Genomic DNA, 6334 nt, shown 5'->3' with positions numbered 1-6334 from the left:
AGGATATTCACATACACATACAATAACCGTGCATAGAAGCATGCAGTGTGCTAGCAAGCGCAGGAAGAGGCGTTTAGCTCTGATTGGATGGGGAGAGGACGTGGAAGCAGAACAGTTCATTAGAGGCCAAGTCAAGGAGGACCTTCTCTGCCAAGCTAAAGAGCTCTCGCCTTATTCTGCAGGCAACAAGCCATTCAAGGACTTTAACGTGAAAGTAACAAGTAGATTCACATTTTAAAGGATCATCCCAGGGGTGCCTGGGTTGGCTCAGTTAAGCTTCCATCTCTTGGTTTTGGCTCAGGTCGTGATCTTACAAGTCTTGGGATCAAGCTCAGCCGGGAGTTGGCTTGAGGAGTCTCTCCCTCTGCCCCTCCCCCCACTTGCACGTGCCCTCTCGCTTGCTCTCTAAAATAAATAAATAAATCTTTTTTAATAATAATAATAAAATAAAGGATCATCCCAGTGGCAATGTGGGGGCAAGATTGCAGGAAGTCTAGACTAGACAAAGGTAGAGCCAGACCCCCTTTTAGTAACTTTCCTGCTTCAAAGACCTGTTTTCCAGGGTCAGAATGCCTCAGTGTAAGAACAGAAATAGACTTGGCTGAGTCTAGGTTAAAGACAATTTATGGGATCTATTCAGATTACTTGTTCTTGGTCTGCAGAGGAGAGTAAATTATCCAATAACTGTAATTTACTTACAGCATGCTAGGCACACTAGCAAGGACTTACTGAATGACACCTCACTAGTCCCTGCAATAATCCTATAAACTAGGTCCAAGCATGCAGCTAAAGTTTACAGATGAGAAGACTGAGACTCATGTAGGTTAATAGCCTGCTCAAGGTCAAATAGCTCAAACATATCAGATGGATTTGAGTCCAACTGTCTCATTCCACAACTCACGTTTTCAAGTATCAGTGTACACAGGGTCCCCTCTGAGCTGTTCAACCAAATCCTCACTCTCTCTCACTGCCAGACCTGACTTCTAAAATATTCCCCTTCCGAACCCTGTTGCACTGTTGGTGGGAATGCAAACTGGTGCAGCCACTCTGGAGAACAGTATGGAGGTTCTTCAAAAAGTTACAAATAGAATTACCCTACAATCCTGCAATTGCACGACTATGTATTTACTGAAAGGATACAAAAAGACAGATTTGAAGGGGTACATGCACCCCGATAATATTTATAGCAGGATTATCAACAATAGCCAAACTATGGAAAGAGCCCAAATGTCCATTGACAGATGAATGGATCAAGAAGATGTGGTGTAGGGGCGCCTGGATGGCTCAGTTGGTTAAGTGGCTGCCTTCGGCTCAGGTCATGATCCTGGAGTCCCGGGATCAAGTCCCGCATTGGGCTCCCTGCTCAGCGGGGAGACTGCTTCTCCCTCCCCCTGCTCTTCTGCTCTCACTTGCTTTCTCCCTCTCAAATAAGTAAATAGAATCTTAAAAAGAAGAAGAAGAAAAAGGAGGAGGAGGAAGAAAAGAAGAAGTCGTAGTTGTCGTCGTAGTAGTATATCTACAGTGGAATATTACCCAGCCATAAAAAGAATGAGATCTTGCCATTTGCAACAACATGGATGGACCTAGAGTGTGTTATGCTGAGTGAGATAAGTCAGCCAGGGAAAGACAAATACCATATGATTTCATTCATATGCAGAATTTAAGAAGAAAACAGATGAACATTGGGGAAGGGAAAGGAAAATAAAATAAGACGAAAACAGAGAGGGAGGCAAAGCATAAGAGACTCAATGATAGGGAACAATTGAGGGCTGATGGAGGGAGGTGGGGGGAATGGGCTAGATGGGTGATGAGTACTGAGGAGGGCACTCCTGATGAGCACTGGGTGTTGTATGTAAGTGACGAATCACTGAATTCTAGTCTTGCAACAAATATTGCACTGAATGCTAACTAATTAGAATTTAAATAAAAATTAAAAATAAATGAAAGAAAGAAGAAAGAAAGAAAGAAAGAAAGAAAGAAAGAAAGAAAGAAAGAAAGAAAGAAAGAAAAAGAAAAGAAATGTTCCCCTTCCTTCCAGCAGCCCTAGGCAAAATGGCAGAAAGAGCAGTTAGACTTTCTCCTTCTCATTGCCTCTCCCAACTGCATCCTGCATCCCCTCATCTCCTTCCCACTTCCTCTCATCTCCATTTAATCTCACCCCATCTCCTTCCCACCTCCCCTCATCTCTCCACTCCCCTCATCTCCTTCCCACTTCCCCTGATCTCTATCTCAGCTTCCCTGTGCTTTGTGGTTCTTCTGCCCAGCTGCACTGGAGATGCAGGTCTTCTCTGCTCCTTTCCCAAAATCAAATCTCCTGAAATACAGGGCACTAAGACAGAGAAGGATTGAGATCTTAAAGTTCTAAGGGTGGCATTTCAGGCATCCTCCAGCACTGAGGACTGAGTGGGGCTAGGAAGGCAACCAGTCTTTTCACAGGTTGTTGAGTAAAGTATGGTCTTCACGGATGCCTCTTCTGTCACATGAGGGGCTCCTCACCCATTTTGATTCTCTACTGGAAAGGGAAAGTGTGTAAACTGATCTCCAGGAGATTCTTTTCACCCTGTGCCCAGTTTTCCACAAGAGAGATGAAAGGAAGGAGAAGAAATTAGCCAGGGAGGGCTCATACTCAGGTGACTTTCCACAGCAGACTACCAGAGCAAGACCTGAGAGAGTCCCTCCTTCAGGCCCTAACATTTTGGGGGCCTCGGGGAAGGGTACAAATAAAGGCTTACATGTTATACATTTAAATTTTGAAACAATAAATAAGCCAACAAATTGTGAAACAAAATGTATTTATTGTACAAATATATTTTGCAAATATACCTTTGAAATGACTCAAATGGAAAAGTGTATATAAAGCTATGGTTTGCTAGGACTGGAAGTTGGCAAAATACCAAAGATGACTGAATTTAATCATTGTCATGCATGTCTGGCTTTTGTTGATAAGACAACACTGTTTGGATGAATTATAACATTTGAATGAGTACTAACATGAAAACATACATAATTCACAATTACATCCTGAAAGTTACTGTTTTAGTCCATTTAGACTGCTGCAACAAAATACCACAGACTGGGGTGGGCTTATAAATAACAGAAATTTATTCTCACCGTTCTGGAAGCTGGGAATCCAAGACCAAGGTGCCAGCATGGTTAGGTTCCGGTGAACGCCTTCTTCTGGATCGCAAACTGCCTACTTCCTGCGTGGAATACAGGAGGGATCTCGCTGAGGTCTTTATTATAAGGGCACTAACCCCATGAGGCTCCACCCTCATGACCTAATCCCAAAGACCCCCAAAAGCCCCATCTCCTAATACCATCACCTTGGGCATTAGGTTTCAAATATGAATTTTGAGGACACACAAATAATGAGACCATAACAGTTATATCTCTTGCCTTTGTTTCAGAAATTCACCAATTATTTTTTGTAATTGAACTTTTATATAATTTATGTTCCATTAACTAAAGAATAAAAAATAAAGTGTAATTGTTTTTCAAATTGTAATTCCAAAGTAACAAAGTTTGAATATATATTTACCCCCAAAGAATAATTTATAGTATTAAAATGGAAAAATTACAAATTACATGGGGCACCTGGGTGGTTCAGTCAGTTAAGCATCTGCCTTCAGCTCAGGTCATGATCTCAGGGTCCTGGGATTGAGCCCCGCATCGGGCTCCCTGCTCAGCAGGGAGCCTGCTTCTCCCTCTCCCTCAGCCTGCCGCTCTGCCTACTTGTGCTCTCTCTCTGTCAAATAAATAAATAAAATCTTAAAAAAAAAAAAGCATGCATGTTATATCTAGATCTACCTGTATACAAATTTAAGAGTTACTATGAAGGGTTTAATAGTGCACAATATACCTCAGCTCTTAGGTACAGCTGTTACAAATACTGTGCTAATTCCTGAATAGCTCTGGAACCATGAAATAGAACACGAAGAGAACCAAGAAAATGGGACTACAGGAAAATGATACTTAATTAAGCAAGAAACTACTGCATTTTGGCTCTCTGAGGAGAATTAGCTAGACTAACTAGTCTTTTCTTCTTACCCAAGTGCTTCTGTTTAACTTGGTCCTGCCTTCAAAGTAATGTTCATCCCTGCCACCAGCAACAACGCAAAACTTCATGGCATTCCGACACAGATTTTATTTCAAGGACGTGAGGTATAGAAAAAGACAAATAAAGGACATTCTATTCCTAGTTTGTTTAGAATTTCTACCAGGATGGACATTGGATTTTGTCAAATGCTTTTTTGTGTCAACTGTGATCTGAATGTTTGTGCTCCCCCCTTCATAATTCATATGTTGAAATCTTAACGCCCACGGGGCACCTGGGTGGCTCAGTCGTCTGCCTTCGTCTCAGGTTGTGACCCCAGGGTCCTTGGATTGAGCCCAGAGTCAGGCTCCCAGCTCAGCAGGGAGTCTGCTTCTCCTTCTCTGTATGCCCCTCCCCCTGCATATGTTGCTTGTTTGCTCACTCTCCCTCTCTCTCAAATAAATAAAATCTTAAAAAAACAAAAAAAGAAATCATAAACCCCCCAAATTATGGTATTAGTAGGTGGGGCTGGTGCGAGGTGGTCAGTCATGAGGGGGGAATCCTCATGAATGGGATCAGTGCCCTTATGAAAGAGGCTGTAGAGATATTCCTGGCCCCCTCTACCGCAGGAGGACACAGAGAGAAGGTACAGCTATGAATCAGGAAGTTGGTTCGCACCAGACAACACACTAAATCTACCGGCATTTGAGCTTGGACTTCTGAGCTCCAGAACTGTGAGAAATAAATTTCCGTTGTTTATAAGCCACCCAGCCTGTAGTATTTTGTTACAGTAGAAAGAAAGGACTAAAACAGCATCTCCTGAGATCATCATTTGGTTCTTACCTCTTATTTGTTAATATGGTGAATATTTTTTTAATCTTTATTTAAATTTTTGTTAACATACAGTACAATATTGGTTTCAGGAGTTTATTGATTGTTTTTATAAGTGAACTCTTACATTCCTAGGATAAAACCCAGTTGGTCATAATGTATTATCCTTTTTATATACTGTTAAATTTTTTTTTTAAGATTTATTTATTTGAGAGAGAGAGTGGGGGCAGGAGGGGCAGAGGGGGAGGGAGAGAGAAACCCAAGCAGACTCCGCACTGAGCAGGGAGCCCCACATGGGACTCAATCTCACAACCCTGAGATTCCAACCTGAGCCGAAACTCTGAGTTGGATGCTCAACCCACTGTACCACCCAAGTGCTCCTACATACCATTAGATTTGATTTGCTAAACTTGGCAACTGATCTGTGGTTTTCTTTTCTTGGAATATCTTTGTTTTGATATCAAGGTAATGCTCTCATCCTAGAATGAGTTGCTGTTTGTTTTCTATTTGCCCCATGAATTCTTTGGGAGTTTTTTCCTTTTCTTCTATGTTCTTTGGGATTTTTAATTTTATGTCATAAACTCCATACTATGTTTTGTTTGTTTAAAAGGCCAGTTATCTTTTGAAGAAATTTATATTTAAAAATCATGGATATGTACCCATATAGTTAGCATTTCTGGTGTAGATATGGTTTCCAGCATAGATATAGATTTCCATCTGGTATAATTTTCCTTCTGCCTGAAAAACAAATTTCAAAAAAATGAGGGACGCCTGGCTGGCTCAGTTGATAGAGCATGTGACTCTTGATCTCAGGCTTCTGAATTCAAGCCCCATGTTGTGTAGGGTGTAGAGATTACTTAAAAATAAAATCTTTAAAAAAAATTACCATTTAAAAGAAAAAAGACCAAAGAAATGAACTATTTAGCCACAAAAAAGATATGGAAGAAACTTAAATGTGTATTTCTAAGTGAAAGAAAGCAGTCTGTAAAGTCTACATACTATGTGCTTACAACCACACAACATTCTGGAAAAGGGAAAACTATGGAGACGGTATAAAGATCAGTGGTTGTCAGGGGTTCAGGGAGAGGAGAGGGAGCACCGAGCATTTTTAGGGCAGTGAAACCATTCTGTGTAATATTGTAATCGGGGATACATGAATGTGCATTTGTCAAGATCCATAGAACAGTACAACATGAAGGGTAAACCCTAACTATGGACATTAGTAAAAAATGTGTCAATATAGGTTTATAATAATGAATATACCACACTGACACAAAATGTTAGTAATAGGAGAAACTGTGGGGCTGGGGAGGAGATATAAGGTAACTCTACTTCCTGTGCAATTTTCCTATAAACTTAAAACTACTCTGAAAATTAAAGTCTATTTTTAAAAACTATTTGTATTTTTTTATAGTGCAGATCTGCTAGGGATTAATTCTTTTAACTTTTGTATGTCTGGAACATATTTGT

The sequence above is a fragment of the Zalophus californianus genome, chromosome 6 (genome assembly GCF_009762305.2).
Source record: "Zalophus californianus isolate mZalCal1 chromosome 6, mZalCal1.pri.v2, whole genome shotgun sequence".
NCBI classification, from domain to species: domain Eukaryota; kingdom Metazoa; phylum Chordata; class Mammalia; order Carnivora; family Otariidae; genus Zalophus; species Zalophus californianus.
The sequence above is the reverse complement of the archived record's forward strand: the minus strand, read 5'-3'. Positions refer to the sequence as shown.